Source organism: Panthera leo, chromosome F2 (genome assembly GCF_018350215.1).
Source record: "Panthera leo isolate Ple1 chromosome F2, P.leo_Ple1_pat1.1, whole genome shotgun sequence".
Classification (NCBI taxonomy): Eukaryota; Metazoa; Chordata; class Mammalia; order Carnivora; family Felidae; genus Panthera; species Panthera leo.
In genome coordinates, this window is record NC_056695.1 from 28,964,509 (window position 1) to 28,987,322 (window position 22,814).

General features: G+C 44.0%; 1 long non-coding RNA gene across 1 annotated transcript in view; it reads right to left on the bottom strand.

Annotated features, from left to right (window-relative positions):
• LOC122210666 overlaps window positions 1-22,814 on the bottom strand; it is a 237,897-nt gene that overhangs the window by 47,485 nt on the left and 167,598 nt on the right. The window lies entirely within an intron of this gene.

Sequence of the window (22,814 nt, forward strand, 5' to 3'; positions counted from 1 at the left end):
CTGCATATATGGTATGCCAACATACATTCTAGGTTATTTTTTATTTATTTAATGAGAGGCAAAACAAGAAACAGACTCTTGTCTTAAAGTTTATTTATTTTTGAGAGAAAGTGGGGTAGGGGCAGAGAGAGAGAGAGAGAGAATGAGAGAGAATCTCAAGCAGGCTCCACACTATCAGTGTGAAGCCTGATGAGGGGCTCAAACCCAGGAACCATGACATCATGACCCGAGCCAAAGTCAGCCGCTTAACCGACTGAGTCACCCAGGCACCCCACATACATTCTACTTTAATAGGTTTACCTAGGTGGCACCTGGGGGGCTGAGTCGGTTGAACACCCGAGTTCAGCTCAGGTCATGATCTCGCAGTTTGTGGATTTGAGCTCCGTATTGGGCTCTGTGCTGAAAGCTCGGATCCTGGAGCCTGCTTCAGATTCTGTGTCTCTGTCTCTCTCTGCTCCTCCCCTGCTTGCACTCTGTCTCTCTCTCTCTCTATCTCTCTCTCTCAAAAATAAATAAATATTTTAAAAATAATAAGTTTATTTTTTTTAATGTAATGGGGAGAGAGCACCTGCCAGTCTCTTTGTCCTCCACTTGATTCTCCCCAGATGATGTGAGAGGCTTCTTTGTTTGTGAATATGAAGACCTGACTTAGCACCGCTCCATTTTTAATTCTTCCAGGGGGCTGAAGAATGGTTGTGTTTGGGTCCATTTTCCCATTTCCATCTGGTAAATATAGTAACTTCAGGCATAGCTTGCCTTCTAAAAGGCCCACTCTTCTCTCCCCAGTAGTGGAGCTCAAGCATATGCACTCAAAGGAGTGATTCTGAGTGGGTTTTCAGAATCTCTCCCAGGTTAAGTCATCCCATGATCTAGGCTTGGAACAGACTGGATTGTGACCAAAGATTCAAGCTATCATCCTCGATTCAGTTTTATCAGTCACAGGATGGATCATTTTATCTTTATCTGACAGACTTTGATGCCTCTTTCTTTATTGGTTTGACACTCATAAGGTAAAGAGTATTTTATACTAGCAAATCCTAGTAACACCTAAAATGCAAATCACACATTTTATTAACAAATATGACGTGGCATCTTTGACCCCTCCATATGACTAAAATTTGAATTTCATTTTAAAACATGAAAATAATGATGTGTCTTTTTCTGAACCACTGGAGTTGAAATTTTACACATGGATAAGTTCCATTGATTTCACATGATTAATTGCTCATTAAGATGGTTACCTTAGCAACTACTACACCAAATAACAGTTTTTACAACTTTGACACACAGAGAAAGTTTTAAAGTAACTCAATAGCATTAAGTAAAAAGTGATATCCTCAAAAGCTACTAAAATTTTCACATATCAAATAAAAACTGCCTATCAAGTATGAAATTCTCAACACTGTAGACATCAAATACATAACATATAATTATCCTTTTTTTAAAAAAAATTATCCTTTATTATAGCTAAGTGAGCTGTTCTTATGATTTGTGGTATAATAGCCAGATTTTTTACCTGATATTTTCTGAATAACAGAAAAAAAAAAAAGGATTCTGTTGACATAAACTTTTAAAATATGCTGTTTAAACTTCTATAAATATGCTGTCAATACAACAACCCCCTTTCAATAAACATTTATTTTGCCAATTACACAGCTAGGATTTTGAGATATAAACCTGATTAAAATGTGGCCCAACATCTTAAGAAATTTGCAAGTAGGAACCTTTCACGTGTTTATTCATTCATTCAACAAATACAAAACACTTACATGATGCCAGGCAATTTTCTAAGAGAGGGGGTAGGGAGGTATGCACAGTGAACAAAATGAGCAAAAATCCCTGCCCTCAGGGGAATTTATATTCGAATGGGAAAAAAAAGAAACATGAAACAAATTAAAAAATATCCTGTTTATCGAGTTGTAAAACATGCTACTGAGAAGAACAAAGCAGAGAAGAGGAATAAGGTAGGGGTGTGTGTGTGTGTGTGTGTGTGTGTGTGTGTGTGTGTGTTGAGGGGCACAGCACAGTTATAATTTTTTTCTTGGGTCACAGAAAACTATAATATATTTAAACCCAATGAGCTGGAGTCCATTTAACTGATACAGCTTTTGTTGGCAGCATTGAAAACATCATGGTAGGTCTAGTCTAAGGTATGTCTTCTTCTCTCATTGAGGTATTGACTAGGGCCACATCACAGTAGGAGAGCTTCTTCATGGCTGGCCGGGTCTGCCCTTGACAACCACAGTGAGCACTATGGGTTGCTGCTCTCCATTTCTTCATGACCCACTCAGAAATGAGAGGCAACCTGATGGTGGCATGATGGTTAAGCTTATTCTTCCTGGACCTTCTCTTTTGGGGTGCCTGGGTGGCTCAGTCAGGTTAAGCATCTGACTTTGGCCCAGGTCATGATCTCACGGTTCCTGAGCTTTGGGTGAGCCCCGCTTCTTTCTTTCCTTCTTTCTTTCTTTTTCTTTTTCTTTCTTTCTTTCTTTCTTTCTCTCTCTCTCTCTCTCTCTCTCTCTCTCTCTCTCCCTCCCACCCTCTGCCCCTCATGGGATTCTCTCTCTCCCTCTTTCGCTCCACCCTCGCTCACTTACAACCCTCTCTCTAAAATAACGGTCTTCTCTTTTGCTTCAGTTTTAGGAAAGCTGCTTTCCTTTCTGAATTATTTTCTTAGAAGGGACAGTTGTAATTTCGAATAGCGTAATCAAGGAAGTCTTCTAGAGAATGTACTATTTAAACAAAGATTTGAAGGAGGTGAGAGGGGTAGGTGTGCAGATATGTGGAGGAAGTGCAAAGGCCCTGGGGTAGGAGTGTGCCTGGTGTGTTACAGGTATGTGAGGCAGACATAAAAACAGATTTATGATAAAATGTACTTGTGGTAAAAAAGCACCCCTAAGAAAAGAGTGCTTAGAGTTTACTTTGTGTAATTAACCCATAAAAAGTACTTTTGCCTTAAGGGTCTCAAATACATTTATAAACAGTGACTACTTAACAAATATGATAATAAGGTAGACGTGTCTATTATGTCCATTTTATGCATATGAGGGGAGAAGATAAAGAAGAAAAAAATGTTAAGCAATTTGAATAAAAGCACGAGCATGGAAGCTATTTTGCCTGTGTTAAAAGTCACAACTTTGTACAGGGCAAGTTCTTTAACTTCTCTTTGCCTTGGTTTCCCACTTTAAACTGGAGATAATAATAATACCTCTGTCACAGGATGGTTATGGATATTGAGTAAGACAATACATGTGCCTCTGAAACTTTAATGTGCATACAAATCTCTTTAAAGTGCAGATTCTAGTCCGACTTCAGCCAGGTCACGATCTCGCGGTCCGTGAGTTCGAGCCCCACGTCAGGCTCTGGGCTGATGGCTCGGAGCCTGGAGCCTGTTTCCGATTCTGTGTCTCCCTCTCTCTCTGCCCCTACCCCCCTTCATGCTCTGTCTCTCTCTGTCCCAAAAATAAATAAAAAACGTTGAAAAAAAAAATTAAAAAAAAAAAAAAATAAAATAAATAAAGTGCAGATTCTGGGGTGCCCTCTGCGGTTCTGCTTGTCTAACAAGCTCCCAGTGGTGCTGGAGATGCTGGCCCACAGACCACATCTTTTATACTGAGGTTGTAAAGCATTGAGAACAATGCCTGGCATACGGTAGGCACTAAATAAATTTGGCTATTATGTTTGCACACCGTTGAGGTGGCAGGGAAAAGATGAAAACCAACAATTTTCCCTCCTTTTCTATCAGATGTTTCCTGACAATACCTGCATCTTGAATGGAATCCAATAGGATTCCGAGCTCAAGTGACGAATGTAGATATGGACGAAACAGGCTTCATTTTCTCAATCTGACAAGGGCAGCCCTCGGGTGTCTCTTTGGATTTATAGTTTTAGGCTGTGTCAAAGGACTCTGCACAGTAGGCATTCATTTACTGGATGAAAAAAAAATGTCCAGACTGTCTCAATAAACATCCCTCTAGGAATTAACAGTGCTGCTGCAGTTTGGTTTTATTTTAATACCGTGGCATGGTTGCCGAATCATTATTTCAAGAATGTGGCAATTGTGTTCTAAAATTTAAAATACGTTGTTTTAGTCTCAGAGCGTTAGATTCTAATGCCCTGCAGACTAGCTCGACTACTTCAGGCTTCCTGTGCCCTTCAGCCCAGACTTTACGTGCTAACAGTGCCCTCTACTGCTCAGGAGCAGATCTTTGCTCCTAAATCCGACCAAGAAAACTGGACTCGCTTACCACACAGAAGCGGTTGGCGTCTGCCTTTAAAGGAGAGAGGGTGGCAGTGCAGCAGCTGTCCACGCCGCGAAGAGCTGGTCGGTAGGTCGGCTGCTGAGCAGACCACCGGGACCCACGGAGGGGAGAGAAGAGCGGGCTTCAATTTGTTGCCAGACCCCTTTCGTGCCCTCACGAGCACCAATTTGCTCTATTAACCTCCCTTTTTTCCCACACTAACCTGATCCTCCTCCGCCTCCTCCTTAAGGTTAGCTGTACTGTCTTCCACCCGCCAAACCATGATGCTCTTTTGGAGAAATATACGGGGACACAAACCAGTCGTCAGGTGAAAGGCGTTGCCTGCCGAGCAGAACAGCTCTTCCTTCACAGTGATTAGAGCCTTTCATTTGTAGCACCGTCTCAGCTTTTTTCCCATGCCTTTGAGTACACACAGCTGTGTAACTGTCACCATAATCTTTTTCCAAATTAAATTAAATTAAATTATTTTACTTCATTTCTTTTATTTTATGCGAGAGAGTGCATGCGAGCAGAGGAGATGGGCAGAGGGAGAGAGGGAGAGAGAATCATAAGCAGGCTTCACATTCAGAGTCCAAAGGGGGTGGGGGGGCTCGATCCCACCACCCTGGCACCACGACCTGAGCTGAAATCAAGAGTCAGAGACTCAACCCACTAAGCCACCCAGGCACTCCTGTTACCATAATCTAATCTTGGAACATTTTCATCATCTCAAAAAGAAAGTCCTTACCCATTACCATTCACTCCTCATTTCCCTCACACCCCTCAGCCCCAGGCAACCTGCTGTCTTTAATCTGACTACCCTACACATTTCACAGAAATGGAGTCATACAAAATGTGGTCTCTTATGAATGAGTTGGTTCGCTAGCATGGTTTCAAGTTGTAGCATATCAGCACCTCGATCCTTTCTACTGCTAAGTAATATTCCATTGTATGAATGTACCATGTCTTACTTATCCATTTGCCAATTTATGGAAATTTGGGTCGTTTCCACTTTTTGGCTATTATACATAATGCTGCTATGAATATTCATATATTTTTGTGTGGACGTATGTTTTAATTTTGTTTGGGTAGCTACCTAGCAATGGAATTACTGGGTAGTATAGTAGCTTTATGTAACATTTTGAAGGACTACAGACTGGTCACATCTCTTCACCTTTAAGTGGGACTTCACAATCCACCCTCACCTGAGAATAAAAAACATTAATAAAGGGGGACATTTTTGTTAGCCTGATGACTGCTACATAGAATATACTAGAATTATGATCAGGAAGTTTCTAACATACGAATTAGTCAGTCTTGATTCTCGAAGAGCAAAAGCCCCAGTCCTAACCCAGAGAATTATTCTTCTATATTATTCAACTCTTGAGACTGTCCGGTATTTTCTTTCTTCACAGTTCTTCTGAACATGACCACCAGCATAAATGTTTTTACATTCTTTTGAAGCTTATTTTTCTGACCCACCACTTAGAGCTACTCTTGTTTGGAATTGTATGCTTTCTAGGCCTTCCTGGAAGCAAGCATAGTAGTCATCCCCAGTAGGTGATTTGCAATGTTTAGTTTTTTAAAGCCATAATATCAATTAGTCAAATAATCACAAGTGTTTCTTGAGCATTTGCTCCCCATGCAGCAAAGTGGGAACAGCAGAAGAAAGATAAGAAAGTTCTTGTTTTGGAGAAGTTTTTAGTCCATTTGGGGAGGAAAATAAAATTATAACTCAAAATATCACACCAAGTGCCCAAATATCTTCAGTGATGCATTGTCTTTAGGGCAGTGAGAGCCAAACGTTTCCAGGTCATGGCAAACATAGACTATGATATTTGCATGGAGACAGGGATAAATGCGTATGGACACTGGGATGTCTAGGTACCCCCAACCTCCCCAAAGTAGGCCACTACCTCCATTCACTTATAACCCATGGTGGGACATCCCAGTGTGGGTGGAACACCCTAGCCTACAGGATAAATTCCAAACCTTTTTTTACTTGGCATTCAAGGCCCTCAGCAAACTGGCCTTAATCTACCTTTCTAACCATTTCTCCTATGAGCCTTTAATATCTAACAACCTGGCTAGCTTGCCGTCTTCAGGGCACTCAGTGCATTCCCTAGAGTGTATGTCTTCTCCAAAATGAGGCCACATTAGATAATTATTGATGGGCTGTTTGATTCTCACCCCCACATCTTCTCTCACATAATTCATGCCAACCATTCAAACGTTCCCCATCCCTTCAGGCCCCCACTTATTTCCCTGTCCTTTGAGATATTCCCTGACCCCTCCAGCCCACAGGGCTTCCTTCTTTCTCTGCATGCCCATGTCACTCAGTATTTAATCTACATCTTGACTTGTAACGGTACATTGCCTCCTAGTTATTAAACCATGTCAGACACATAATTGTGCTCTGTCCAGCTGGAGCCTCCTCCTCCAGGCCTCCAGGGCAGATAAGGTGCTCCCATGTGGGTGTACGTGGCACCCTCAGGAACTCTGGAGAAGAGGGAAGATGAAGGAGGGCCTGCCCAGGGGTTGTTGATAGCAATGGTACCACATTGTTCTATAGTCTGCTTTCCATCGTACACCTGTTACTTCAGGGCTTAGGTATTTCGGTGCTTTCTCAGAATCTTTAAGCAAAAACAAAAACATGATCTGGAAGGAATAATATAACTTGACACTACTCTGGGCTGTACCGAGATACAAGGCAACAATATTAACCCACTGAAGGCCTGAAACAGAGTACAAACCAACAGGCTCTTTGACCTGCTCTGCAAGAGCCCGACAGGAAGAGGAAGAGGAGGAGCAGCAGGAGGAAGAGGAGGAGGAGGAGCAGCAGGAGGAGGAGGAGGAGCAGCAGGAGGAAGAGGAGGAGGAGGAGCCACAGGAGGAGGAGGAGGAAGAGCAGCAGGAGGAGGAGGAGCAGCAGCAGGAGGAAGAGGAGAGCAGGAGGAAGAGGAGGAGGAGCAGCAGGAGGAAGAGGAGAACAGGAGGAAGAGGAGGAGGAGGAGCGGCAGGAGGAAGAGGAGGAGGAGGAGTGGCAGGAGGAGGAGGAGCGGCAGGAAGAGGAGGAGGAAGAAGAGCAGCAGGAGGAGAAGGAGGAGCAGTAGAAGGAAGAGGAGGAGGAGTGGCAGGAGGAGGAAGAGCAGGAGGAGGAGGAGGAGTGGCAGGAGGAGGAGGAAGAAGAGCAGCAGGAGGAGGAACAGCAGCAGCAGGAGGAAGAGGAGAGCAGGAGGAAGAGGAGGAGGAGCGGCAGGAGGAAGAGGAGGAGGAGGAGCCACAGGAGGAGGAGGAGGAGGAGGAGGAGGAAGAGCAGCAGGAGGAGGAACAGCAGCAGCAGGAGGAAGAGGAGAGCAGGAGGAAGAGGAGGAGGAGCGGCAGGAGGAAGAGGAGGAGGAGGAGCCACAGGAGGAGGAGGAGCCACAGGAGGAGGAGGAGGAGGAGGAGGAAGAGCAGCAGGAGGAGGAACAGCAGCAGCAGGAGGAAGAGGAGAGCAGGAGGAAAAGGAGGAGGAGCGGCAGGAGGAAGAGGAGGAGGAGTAGTGGCAGGAGGAGGAGGAGCAGCAGGAGGGGACAGAAGTTAAAAGGAATCATCAAGCAACTGAGATAAGTGCTCTCCCTCCATTCTATACTACAATTACAAATTACACTTCTCTGTTCCTAGTGGATTAATATCCTCATGTGCTTCTCCATTTTCATGTCATTTTAGGCCATATTGGGAACATATAATATTCCATTTAATTTCAGTTTACTACAATTTTAAACAGCAATTTGTTTTCTGGTTACTCATTCCAATGCCTTCCCAGAATGCTCTTGGGATCCCAGGCACCCCAGGGCCACAGGCTGGCCACTTATCTCAATCCCAGCATCTTCAGTGACCTGAAGCTTTATACTATAGCTTTTTCTCCCCCCACCCCCAATATGGCCAATAGATGTTGACTCAAAAAGGAAATAATGGACTTTAAAAAACAGACTTAGAAAAGGTAGCGAAACAAGAAGGGAAACGCTGCTGATTTGGTAAATGCTCCTGGGTTTACTCCGGGTCATCCGTGCACTGTGGCAGGACCAGGGAGACCCATGTGAGGGGGAGCCTTCAGCGAACTCACGGTGCAGACGGGTGGAGTCGTCTCCCAGACATTTTAGCTGGGGAACAATGGCTCTTAAATACAGAGAACAAACTGAGGGTTGCTGGAGGGGTTGTGGGTGGGGGGATGGGCTAAATGGGTAAGGGGCATAAGGGAGGACACTTGTTGGGATGAGCATTGGGTGTTATATGTAGGGGATGAATCACTGGGATCTACTCCTGAAATCATTATAGCACCATATACTAACTTGGATGTAAATTAGAAAATAAATAAGTTTAAAAAAAAGAAAAGAAAAGAAAAGAACTGGGACCAAGAGCTTGATCCCTTTCCTTTTTACTTCAGATCTCTTAAATTTTGTTTGATGGGGAAAATGCGTCTGGCAGGAAGCCCCTGCGAGGAGTAGTGTGCGGTGTCAGCACCCAAGATTTGGGATTAGAAAAGGGCTGGGGGTTTGGTTCCGCAGCTGTCCACGGAACCTATGTCCCCCCGCCCCATGTGCCCCCTAACAGCTGCACTGAAAATGCTGGAATGCCAGGATCCCTAGCCAACTTGGCTGAGTGAGACCCTAAGGGAAGTAGCATCCCACCCGCCCACGTCAAGGACACATTGCCTTGCTTAGCACGAGAGGTGGGACCGAGCAGGAGGCTCAGCCCCAGCATTCTCTCCCCACCTGTCATACTTCATCAGCCACATCAGGCCTCTGGCTTCAGTGATGACGGTGGCGGCAGCAGTGATGTAGAGGCATCCCTGGAGCCATCGAGCAATCAGCATCAGTGTGAGGGGCCATCCAGTCTCAGTTTGGGCCTTAGCAGTGAGGCGAGAGTAACCAGGGCTACCCCTCCGAACGCACGTGTGCATCTGTGGCACTCGGGTTCGTGGCAGGGGAAGGGCCTGACAGGGTGAGGAAGCCCAGCCTAGTAATCAGGGAAGATGGGACCCCATGTGGAATGACATCATTTCTGCCCCAAGTAAGGGAAGCAGGACATAAGGATGCCATATATATAAATATCAAATACATTACATTAATTAATATACCACAGCATAAAATAATGAGTGCAAGACAACTCTGTACAGGACCCTGTGGGGAGGAGGACCTGACCCTGCTCAGAGGAGGTGGACCTAATCCAGGCCACTGCGCATGACCAAGTAAACTGACACAGCACAGCTTGAGCAAGAGGAGACACTCAGAAAAACTGTGGTGTGACTGGAGCCCCCAAACTGCCTTGTACAAGGTGGATCTGCACCCAACCACGTATTTGGACCCCAAGTAGGTTAAGTATGAAAATTAGCCCCATGGTAACAGGTAGGGCATATTGTGGCAATATTACGCAGATTCTGTGATGAAAAGAAGAAGAAGAAGAAGAAGAAGAAGAAGAAGAAGAAGAAGAAGAAGAAGAAGAAGAAGAAGAAGAAGAAGAAACAGAAGCAGCAGCAGCAATAGGTGTTGGGGTTGAATCCTGGTCTGTCACATATTCACTGTGTGATCTCAGACAGATCCTAATTTACGTTCTGTAAAATAAACTCTGGGTAGCGAGGAAATAAAGCAAAATACTGGAGAAGAGAGAGAGAGAGAGAACGAACCAACCCAGCATCAAAAACCAACATTACACAGCAACTTGTCACAGAATTACAGGATTCCCTCTGGAGATCCTGGCTGTTGTAAGTAGGGGTAAAGGACGTCATGGAAATCAGATAAAGGGTATGAAAAAGGGAGACTGCATGTTGATTAAATGCCAATTCTTTGTATATAGGATCATTTTATGTATGTACAGCCTGTCCAATAAACGTTAAGACACTTGACTGGGCAATTCAATTTCTGAAAAGTATACTTTAAATATGGGCATATAAAAATTTCTATTCTTACTTCTATGATTTCCTTTTCCCCAAAACTTCCCTTTTTCAATTACAGATTTTTTTTCATTTTCTATTTTCCTACACCTGCTGCAATTTTCTACTTCCTTATAAAAATACTCCTTTCTCTTGGAACCCAGAAGTCTTCAGATTATATTTAGATTTCTTTCAGCTCCTCCTTCACTTAGTTATGCTATAGGTACTCCGATGTGGTACCTCTCATCTTTATTTGCATATCAGTACCCCAAATTCCTTATTAGCTTTGGTCATCTCGGAATTTCCACCCAAATGTTGGTCACTATGAGACACTCTCATTGATGAGAAAAGAATGTGTGTGATCTATATTGTTTTCACTGAATTTTTTTTTTTTTCAGAGTTTCTTACTCTTACAGCCTGGAAATCAAGATGCCTAGCTTACCTTTTATTCAATTTAAAAACCATCTGGTTCTCTCCCTGGCTCTCTCGGTCATACTGATCTGACTTTACCCTGTCCATATCCCGTCATAATTCATGACCATCAGGAAAAGGACCTGCAGAAGTGCCCTTCATTCCTAACAGGCTTGGGACAACAATTTGCTGGGGCTGAAATTAACATCACTTCAGTAGAAAATCACAGTGAAATGCAACAGGGAAGAAAGGATTTTAAAAATATGCCTTCCCTATAGAAATTCAGGCAGTAATGTATCGACAGATGGAGAGCCACGGGCATCAGTTAGAGGAAAATTACTCAGAACTACTGCTGTGCAAGGGGCTGGCACAGGAACTACAGCTTTGCACGTTGGGGAGTTGAACAATGAACAATTTTTACAGGCTATTGTATGTTGGTTTCTCTAATTAACAGCTAATTAAATGTCTATTTTATTGCACATCTAGTTTTTCAAATTTCTCAGGATTTCCCCAAATCCATAAAGCTACTTGTACCACATAACCTAAGCATCGACTCAGAGGTATACATATATATTCCACTATTTAGAATGGAAAGATAATTTTGAAAAGGAGCATATAAGCCAAGTGTGGAACCGAAAATGTACATAGTTTATGAATACATGAATATGTGAAGAGGTACCAAGTATAATATCAATCTTCCCATGTGCCATAATCATGTTCCTAGTGATGAGAAGCCATATTATTTTTTAATTAAAAAATGGGGAGTATAAAGTGAAACTAATAAGAGGGGAGAAGGAAACTTTTGGACGTGGAGAGGTTAATAGCATAGATTGTGGTGATGGTTTCACAGGTGTATACTTGTCTCCAAGCTCATCAAGTTGTATACACGAATTACATACACCTTTTTGGTATGTCAAAAAATTAAAAGTAAAGTTTTTAAAAATTAAAAATTTTATACCCTCTCCATTGTAAAGACATGTAGGGGTGGTGTGTGTGTGTGTGTGTGTGTGTGTGTGTGTGTGTGTGTGTGTGTCTAAAACTCCAAGTAAATGAGGCTCTCCAATAGGACTTTTAATTAGCAATCAAAGGGATGGGGCATTCTGTTGTCTTACTGATGTACTAAGGCAAATTAACCTATGTCTCAGGTCCCCTCACCTCACTTCTTACCATTCCTCAGGTGTACCTTCCATTCCTACCTCACTGAATTACAGTGCTTGAGTTTCTCCAAATTTGACAGGCCTCCAAGACCTTCCTTAAATCGCTCTCTCTGTTCAAAATGCAAAAGAGTGCTTGCATTACTCCAAATTTGGCATGCCTCCAAGACTTCCTCAAACTGTTCTTTTTCCCAGTTTTGTTCACCTGGCCTATTTACCACAGACTTTTGAACCACTATTAGCTTAGTACTGCCCGTTCTCCACAAAACACTGGCTGAATAAATGAAATGTCTCAGGGGAAACATACTGTCATCGTCATAATCAATAAATTTCTATAGATCAAGACATTGAGGTAACAAGGTGCCAAGGTACTAAGAGATCTACATTAAAAGATCCATGATAACTAGGGGCGTCTGGATGGCTCGGTCAGTTAAGCATCTGACTTTGGCTCAGGTCATGATCTCATGGTCTGTGAGTTCAAGCCCCATGTCAGGCTCTGTGCTGACAGCTCAGAGCCTGGAGCCTGCTTCGGATTCCCTTTCTCTCTGCTCCTCCCCTGTTTGTGTTCTGTCTCTCAAAAATGAATAAACGTTAAAAAAAATGTTTTTTAAATCCAAGATAACAAAATTCTAGAAAAAATAAAAGCTAGAGTCATTTGGAAACATTCTGAGTGTCAGGACAGTCGGAGGACCATACATGAAGGAGGAACATGCCATTTCTTAAGGGTTATGTTCATGGGCATCCTAGACTGTTCACTTCATCTAATGGAAAACCCAATGATAACGAGATTATTTAAAAACAGGAGGGGACTCTCAGTCCTGGGGTTGAGGATGCACAGAGTCAAAGAGGGTGGAAATTGTGCAAAAGCACAATCCACCAAGTTTTCACAGGGAAGATCTTACCAACGGAACCCCCTGCTCCATCAGGCTTTAACTCGGGTTTCCCTTAGCAATGTTTTATGGACCTATTTCTTCAAGGACCACACAGGACACAAAACAGGTAATCCTGAATGATCTAGGGAAGGCTAACAGAGTGAAGTGTTGGCATTATCAGCCCGTGCCATAAGTTTTAAAAAGTACGTTAAAAGTCTGTTCTGGCTATTTTCTGTTTTCTAATGAGTTTGTTCTTCAAAATGCTTGTAGCCATTTTCAGATTCAATAAAAACATATTAAATAGTGTCTTACTTTTTGGAAAGAAAGCAGCCCACAGGGGTTAACAAAAAGGAGGCTGGGAGGACAGAGGCAGTGGCCGGGTCTGCGCCGGTCACTCAGTTGTCCACAATGACAGCGGTGTAGCCAGGGCCTGTGTGTTAACAAGGCATTTCCTACTTGTCATCTGCGAGCCTGAGAGTCAGCTTTTTAAGCCAGCTGGCAGCAGGGCCTGTCAAACTGAGCAATTCCTTTCCGATTCAGCCCAACTGTAGGATGCAGAGTCATCTTTAGTGGTTAGAAACTACCATATATTCTTGAAGACTTGATGTGAATTGCAGTGGTTTTAGCCTGGCGACCTGCGCCTGCCCTTGGACCAAGAGAAGTGGTTGGAGGTGAGGAAACACATGTCCTTTCCGGCTTCCGAGGGGAGTGAGGAAGCAACAGGCTGCCTGACAGGGGTTCTGACGCTGTGAAGACCCTGCCTTGGACATGCAGAGGAGACAACATCCTTCCGACCTCAAACACAAAGGGCAGCCTCTTCCTCTGGGGAGGTAACCCAATATTCTCTGTCCTGCAGATGGCTCGGCAGGAGCCACACCATGGAACTCTCTCCAGCGCTCCTCTTCCCAGCTTCTTGGAAGTGACAGTTGACTGTGAAAGCACAAGGAAGTCCACATATCCTCTAATATGATGAGATTTGTGTCATAAAAAAGTCATACACATTTCTTGAAAGTACACGATCAGTACAAGCCTCACTGGCTAATTGTCTGTTGCAAATGGTAAGGATGGAAGGGTCTTTGCTTGTTTTTCCCCTCTTAAGGGCACTCTTAATGAGCAAGGACTATCAGATTCGGAGAATCTGTGTAAATAGCCACATAGTATTTTTACCTATGTGCCTTACCAGAGACACTTGGATATTGTTTTGTTTTGTTTTGTTTAACATTTATTTATTGATGAGAGAAGGAGACAGATAGAACATGGGTGGGGGAGGAGCAGAGAGCAAGGGAGACACAGAATCCGAAGCAGGCTCCAGGCCCTGAGCTGTCAGCACAGAGCCCGACACGGGGCTCAAACCCACGAACCGTGGGACCATGACCTGAGTGGAAGTTGGACGCTCAACCCACTGAGCCACCCAGGTGCCCCCGAGAGGCTTGCATATTTAAACAATTCTTACAACAAAATAGAAATGATAATTGACATAGCAGGCCAACTGGTACATCTTATACTGCTTGTCCATCTTACTCTTCTTGGACAGCCTTGCGGACTGGTGTGACACAGTTTTAGATTCAGAAAGGCAGAGAATTAAATCCTAGCTAGCTCCATTGCTAACTTGCCCACTCACAATGAGTTCAAAGGAACTTGAACTAAACACTTTACCTCTCAGAGCCTGTGGAATGGGAGTAGTAACACTGTCTCACAAGATCAGTGGTAGTTGTAAATAATGTGACTGCTCTTACCCCATTTTCTGGTTTCATTTTCTTGACAACATTTACCACTGTCCGAAATACAATAGTACTTGTTTATATTCTGTCGATTGCTCCTTCGGCCCCCCCATAAGCTGCTGAGGAATAGGAATCCAGACTACTGCCTTTGTTCAGTACTGTTTTCCCATTTTCTGGGGCAGTGCTTGGCACATAGTAACTGTTTGGTAGGTATTTACTGTATGAATAAAGGTGAAATTAAAACTTTTATAAAGCACATAATAGCAACTCAATAATTGGTAGTTTTCTTCCTTCCTAAGAGTTTAGGTTTACCTCTGTGTTCACTGTAGCAGTACGTAGCTCAGAAATAACCTGGACTCTGGATGGAACTAAAGGGCATTATGCTAAGCGAAATTAGTCAGCTGGAGGAAGACAAATATCATATGACTTCACTCATATGAGGAATTAAAAAAAATTTTTTTTTAACATTTATTCATTATTGAGAGATAGAGAGAGACAGAGCATGAGCCAGGGAGGGGCAGAGAGAGGGGAGACACAGAATCCGAAGCAGGCTCCAGGCCCCAAGCTGTCAGCACAGAGCCTGACGTGGGGCTTGAACTCACAAACCGTGAGATCACGACCTGAGCCGAAGTCAGACACCCAACTGACTGAACCACTCAGGCGCCCCCGTATGAGGAATTTAAGATACAAAACAGACGAACATAAGGGAAGGAAAGCAAAAATAATACAAAAACAGGGAGGGGGACAAAACATTAAAAGACTCTTAATATAGAGAACAAACAGAGGGTTGCTGGAGGGGTTGTGGGAGGGGGGATGGGCTAAATGGGTAAGGGGCATTAAGGAATCTATTCCTGAAATTGTTGCACTATATGTTAACTAACTCGGATGTAAATTAAAACAAAACAAAACAAAAACATTAAAAAAAAAAAAAAAGAAAAGAAAAGAAATAACCTGGACTCAACACTGCACAAGTCAGGGCATGGAATTCAGCAGAGTCCTCATTGTTTGGGCCAAACAGATCTTTTCCAGATTCTTTAACCTCTTACAAGAAGGCTTTCTGAGTATTACCATCTGGTAATGGCCTGGATAAGAACTCAGCTTTAGGTTCAAGGTCATTTGTTGGGAAATTGGCTTTCCTGTCGTAGGTCCATTTCTGAAGCTGTTCTGTCCCATTGTCTTGGGTGTCCCGGATGAAATTCTCCAGCTGTGGTGATGGTCATTCCTTCAATAGGTGGCACTCTCTCCCAGAACACCGTCCTTTTTCCCCCGGTCCGGATGATCTTATTGATAAATCATTAAACTCCAGTAGGATGAATAGCAGAGTTACAAGTACAAAATAGCCATGCTGATTATTTTGCAACTGTTCTTTCCCTCCCATACGCCATACCCCACTCCCTGCTCTTGTTTCCTCACCTCCTTTAGAATTTAACCAATGTACTGAGACCTTGAACTTAAGGAAGACGTACTGGCCCTCTTCCTAAGAGGAGGAGGGACAGAAGGGAGACATTCATGCTAAGCCCTGTGCTTGAAATCCGGTGCTGATTCTTCTTTTCATTCATTCACTCATCCGTTCACTTATCCACGCAACATTTACTGTAGGCCATCACGTGCAGTAGTGTGAGAAGAACAGACTGAGGGTAACAACCGGAGTTTGAAGCTCAGATCTGCTACTTATTGACTTGGGGAAAATTTCTTAATGTGTCAACACCTCAGTCTCCTGATCTGTAAAGTGGGGGTGATAATAGTACTTATGTCACAGGTTGTTTTCAAGGATTTCAATAATTAACATTAATTATTATTTATACAATGCTAAGAACAGTGTTTGGCACACAGTAACATCAGATAAGGGTTAAATAAATACTAGCTGTCTAATAACGTTGTCTACAACAACTTGCTTAACTTTCAGATGGATGTAATAGCAGTGCTTTTTAAATATTGAATATATTGCACATTTTCCCCATTTTAACATCTCTGAAATCAGGATGGGATGTCATAGTTTGTCAACATCTGTTCCTTCTTATTCATCTTCAAATGATGGCATATTGGGTTTGATGAAATATGACAATTATAAATGGTACCTCTCCCCTTTTACTGGTCCCTCTCAGTTTACCATGTGTGCTCGTATTTTCCCAATTAAAATAAAAAAGAAAGAGAGAGATAAGGGACAGGGAGGGAGGGAGGGAGGGGGAGAGAGACAGAGAGAGAAGGAGGAGGGAAGCAGGGAGGGAGAGAGAGAGAGAGAGAGAAGAGGGAGGAAGGCAGGGAGCAGGGGAGAAGGAGTCCTGGTCTACCCCAAACTGTAGCAGCCTTCATTAAACTCTAAAATCCTCACTTACATGTACTGGAGAAGATCCTAGCCTTCCCTGCTTCACCTCCCTGAACTTCTCAGCCTTAGGTGTGCGGTTGGGGATTGGGAGGGTTCTTTGGTCAATAAAAACTTTCTGAGCAGCAAGCCCTACATTAGGCCCTACACCGAACTCACCTTGCAGTACAATTGGTAGGATGTGAACTCCAAAAATTCTTTGAGGAAGAAATTATAATACAGGCCCTATATAATATACTCATGTTGTTTAAAAAAGAAAGCCAGTAGTTATTTATATTTGTTTTCCTATTTTTAATTGTTATATTTTCATAGTCAGGATTCTGTCCAAGCCTCAGATCTGGGTGGAAGCCCCTCTGGGGCTATGAAAGGGCAAAAGGGCACAAGGCCACAGACGAAGCCTCGGTTCACTGCTCCTGCGGGGATGGGGGGGGGGGGGGGCGGGTGGGACCTCAAACGAACCCTGAGCCACACTGTGGTGCTCTCCTCACCTTCCTCCCACCTTTCCCCCAGCCCCAACACGGGTGTCTGCTGAGTCACACCCCCTCTCTTCATGGAAGCTGGGCAGGAGATGCTGTCCAACTTCGGCTCGGGTCATGATCTCGTGGTTTGTGGGTTTGAGCCGAAAATCCGGCTCCACACTGTCTGTGTGGAGTCTGCTTGGGTTTCTCACTCTCTTCTCTCTCTCTCTCTGACCCTCCCCCACTTGTGCTTTCTCTGTCTCTCAAAATAAATAAACTTTAAATAAATGAATGAATGAATGAATGAATGAATAAAAATAACTGTTACCCTGGCAAACACTGCCAGTTCTAAACACCCAGAGGAGGTTTGTTTCTTACGGAGCTGGTTCTAAGCAGAATAAAGGGGAACGGTCATGATCAGAAAACCTATGATCCTCAGAGTCTTCAGATCTTGAGAAGAAGGCAGCTGTGGAGCAGGAAGTGATGTGTACTCACTGCACCATACATGTGGGGTGACCCCTTCTCATTTTTCAGGTTGGAGTAAGTAGGTATCATTTGCTTTGCTGGCCCATCTGCACCAAAAGGAGTGGATTCTTCACTCTCCCTTCATCTTCTTCCTTAATATTTGTGCCCTGTGGTTTATATCTGGTCATAACCAGATGTACAACCTTGGGTACGTTTTCTAACTATGTGGCCTCACTTTCCTGACCAGTAAGATGTAGAGAGTGGCACTGCCCAACTCAGAGGGCTGTGCCTAGGGTGAATGAAGTAATACACTTCTTTGTGAACTGCAAAATCCTAAACAAAGACTTCTTGTTTTTACTGTACTTATTCTTTCACGGGATAGTTTGAAGGCATCTGCTTCAAAACGCTCTCCAAGCATTGTTCGAAGGCACATAGTGCCGGGCCCACACTAAAGTATAATAAATGAAGACTGTGTCTCCTAGAGGGGCCAAAGCATTAAACGAATACCTTGGTGATGCTGGTTATCTATCATTATCTCCAGTGAAGAAACACTGGTCACTAGTCGGGAAAAGAAAATGCCTTCCAAAGAGGGAAAGATAAGAATCAGGAGGAGTCTCCCCTTCAAATGATTTTCCTGCCCCACCCCACCTCACCCCACCTCACCCCACAGTGCTCCCTCACTCTCAACTTCCCTCAGACTCTTCCCCACCCTACCCTTACTGATTCCCTGCTCTCTGATCGCAAACCCTCAACTTTCAAGATAACATACCATAAAAAGCACGCTGTGATGAAAATGGTTGATATGGCTGAGTTGCAAAACGAGGGCACTCGATTCAGCCTTGGAGACAATATCTAATGCGACACTTCTGTTTTACAGAGAGGCACCCAAGGGTCATGCATTACCTCTACCTCTACTGGGGTGTGGGTTGTGGGGTATGGTGTGGGGTGTCCCCACTTCTGCCCACATCCCCACAAACCTGAAACCTTATCCACCCCAGAAGGGGGTGTTAGGGCTCTATGGAAATGGAATACTTCAGGGCTTCTGTCTCCGTCCTTGCATCCCCCTTAAATACATAATGAATTGCTTTCAAGCTTAAACAATAAAATAATTCTGTTTAAAACAGGCTATGATTCTTCTCCCCTCCAATCCCCCCAGCAAAGAAAAACAACTAAAATATTTCCAAGTCTTTGCTCACACATGAGTCATCTTTGGAGCCTTCCTCCCCTGTTTTGAGCTGCAGTGGTGGCCTGACAGTCACGGCACCTGTCTGCTTCCACACTTACTGTCTGTCCCCTTCGGGACCGGAGCCTCCCTAAAGACAGGCCATGGATTCTTGGTATCTGAGGCTCATCACACAAACTAGGTATATCCTGGATGCTTAATGCTGTTGAATGAGTGAATGAGGGAGGTGGAGTAGGAACAATTAGCAACTTTAAGTTTAATATTAAGATGCTGACTGTAGAAAGCCCTTCAGAAAATATATGACGTAAATATTTCCTTACCCTGATTTGGAAGAAAAACACCATCTCCAACTACCGGAAGCAAAAGCACCTCCCTTCCCTAGACCCAGCTAATTGACTCAGTAAACATTTCAGAGCTGTCTATCAGGAACAGGGACAAATTCTCCATGTGCAAACTGCCTTCTCTAAGACCACCTTGTCCCTTGTTCTTGGTCACCCTTAGACCTTCTTCTTTTCCTTTTCTCCCCTATTGGAGTATGGACATAGATCTCATTAATTATCTTAGGGACCAGCCAACAGAAAACTATACTTTCCATCTTTTCAGAAAGACTGAAAAGACTTTTCTGGGGGGAACCCAGAGTCTCCTTATGTCCTGCCTCGCAACCTGGTGTCCGAGGTTTGCCTATGTGTTTGGGAGAGAAACTCAGAGACAATTGGGATGCAGAGGGGAGAATGGCTTAGTATCTGGGTCCAGGCTGCTCAGGGGCCTTTGGGTCCAAGTGCTGCGGCCACACCCTCCATACACTCTGCTGGCTCCACTGCTGGCCTGCGCTCCCCTAGCTGTCGCAAACCATTTTCCTTAAGAACGCCCAAAGGAGACAGTAAAGGAAGCAATATCTAACTGTGGAAAGGATCCCTTCCCCAGCACTACTTGGTTCTGGTGGGGTCAGGTGGAGTAAGGAGTCACCTCGAAGGTATGATTTAGGCAGCACAGGAAGGCCCCAGCTCAAAAATAAATTCCACATGCATGCCTGAACTGGTGACTAATTCATCCCTTTATTCACTGACCAAATATTTATCTACTACTCCCCAGACAACCCCTCCCCCATTCAAACAGAAATGGTGTCTGTCCTCAAGTTAATCAAGAAATAGCAGAAAATTCTGACACAAATATAGTTTACCCGGTGCAAGGTGAGGCTCCTGGAATTGCGGGGAGAGCCTTGCTTTGGAGCGTGGGTTGTTGACTTTCACGTCCTGTCTTCCAAACCTAGCTGATGACCGGGGACAAGTTACTCAACCTGTTAGAACCTGTTTTCTTACACGTCTAAAAGCGATGATGACAGTAATAGCTTACCCCTTGTTGTGAGAATTCTGCGAAACACGTGTGACGCCCCAGGAAAAGTACTAAATAAGAGCTTCTAGTAAGCAGTGAGCACGGTATTATGGGAGTGCAAAGGAAGTAACAATGACAAGTGCCTGGAGGCTTTGGGGAAAGTTTCATAGGGGAGGTGGCATCTGATATGGGTCTTGAAGGACAAGAAGGAATTGGCTAGGCAGAAAAGACAGGTGGGTAGGGATCAGGGAAAGGGAACAGTGTATGCAAACCACTGAAGCAAGACATTGCATAATGTCTTCTTAGACCTTGAGGGGTTCAGTCTTCAAAGACTGGGAATGTTGGAGGGCTGAGGGGGTTTCATCCACTTGCTGTTCTGCTTTCCCTACAAGGCCTCACTTTCTTTGCTCAAAATGGCACCCCGACCTTCCTACATCAAATGGTTCCTCCCCCTGCCCTTTGGTCCCCTTTCCTGCTTTGTTTATCTCCAAAGTATGTATGTATGTATGTATGTATGTATGTATGTATGTATGTATGCATCTTTGAAGGAAATAGAGAAAGAGAGAGCACACACATGTGAGCGGGGGAGGGGCAGAGGGGGAGAGAGAGAACCCCAAACAGGCTCCTCGCCGGCCCATGTGGGGATCCATCTCACCAACTGCAAGATCATGCCCTAAGCCCAAATCAAGAGTCAGACCCTTAACAGACTGAGCTACCCAGGCGCCCCATCTCCAAAGTATGTATTATCACCGATAATAGAGGTTTACTTATTTTATGTATAGACCTTCTCAACATGCTCATCCCCTTTCCCTCACTACCACAGGCACAAAATGGAAGTTCCCTGAGGAGAGGAAGCTTTGAGTTCTCTTCACAGACATATGTGTGCCCCATGTTTCCCACCATGCCTGGCACAGAACAACAGAGACAGGATGTCGTTTAATTCATTCCACACGGATTTGTTTCCTGTCTACAGAGCACCACAGGCCAGCTTGCCATTGGGCTCTGATGTTGAACAAAACTGGGTCTCTATGCTCTATGAGCACTGTTGCTGTGGATGTGTGGGGACCTTCTGAGAGGCCTCCTGGGTCATTCTGTGATGCCTTGTGAGAGACCCCCACTAAGGAATTTTGGCCATTCCCTGTGTCTTTTCCTAACCACTCTGTAAAGATTTTCAAAATGTAAACACTTCTGGGGTTGAGTTCACTTTTAGTAAGTCTTCCTTTTCTGTGACTAAGTATGTGTGTCTCGTGCTGGGAGAGGTGACTTTGGGAATCCAAGGAGGCTGCCAGGTGCCTGGGGGGAGGAGATGTTGAAAGGACAGGGTGGGGGTTCAGGAATGGAGGCGCCCAGAGACACGTAGCCTCTTTCACAACTTGGCCTGGGGCTGTTCCTGTGATTGGGTGTCTCCGCCAAGAATGTCCCCAGAGTTCCAAGTCATCTTCAGATACAGTTTTCTTATCCTATGTTCGATAGCCTTCAGTAAAGTAAGTTTAAGATCAGGGAAAGAAAGGGGTTTGTGTAGCTAGCTCTTTTAGTCCTTGAGGTGAGGGGAACCAGGGCCAAAGTTTTTTGTGGTGTTTATTTTTTATTTTCACTTCATGAAATAACATAAAATATAAAAAAGAAGAACTGTAACAGGCTAACACATACTCATTTACCAGTTAAATGTCCATGTACCTAGTTTTTTTTTTTTTTTCCTTAAAGCTAACATTGGGCTTTATTTGCCTTTTTGAACTCTTTTCTTTTTCTTTTAAATGTTTATTTATTTTTGAGAGACAGAGACAGAGCACAAGCAGGGAAGGGGCAGAGAGAGACAGAGACACAGAATCCCAAGCTCCAGGCTCTGAGCTGTCAGCCGAGAGCCCAATGCAGGGCTCAAACTCACAAACCGTGAGATCATGACCTAAGCCTATGCCGAGGTCGGACGCTTAACCGACTGAGCCACCCAGGTGCCCCCTGCCTTTTTGAACTCTTACAGCAATAAATAAGTGCACAACTAAACAACAAAAAATACCAAGAAATAAATGAAAAGACAAGCCATAAACCATAAAGATGTATTTGCATGCTTATAACAGATAAAAGAATAATTATTCCAGAATATATAAATAGCCCTACAAATCAATAATAATAATAATAATAATAATAATAATAATAATAAAAAGATAACCCATTCGTGTTGTTTTGTAGCAACTGCAAATCTGGGTGAATCTCCCCAAACCTTCCTTCCCTCGTCCTCCCCTCATCACTTACTCCCTCTGCACAACTCCCAACAGAAGTTCACACCTGAGGGCAGAGGGAGCTTGAAGAGAAACTACCCCAAGTCCCTTTTCCTTGCCCTGAGCCCATCCTCCACAAAGCAGGACACCAACAAGACGAGATAAATTGCTGTGGGAATCTTAAATGCCATTATTTCTTTATACTTCTACCTTTTTTTCTAACAGGGAAAAAGAATGCTGGTTGTGCCTTATGTCTCCTTGTGAAAGAGGAGGGGCACGTTTAGTGCAAGAATCTTTCTTAACTCTCCCCCACCCCCCAGATTTGCAGGGTAGGTATCAGGAGTTCCACTTAATCAGTGAAAAAACCAAGCCCAGAAGGATCAAATAACGCTCAAATGTCCCACAGGTAAAAACACAGAAATTGCATTTGAACCCAGGACTGTGTGATTCCAAAGCGCAGGCCTTTTCCCCTAAACCACACTTCTAAGAATGCAGTGATTTCATCTGGACTTCAGGAAGTGAGT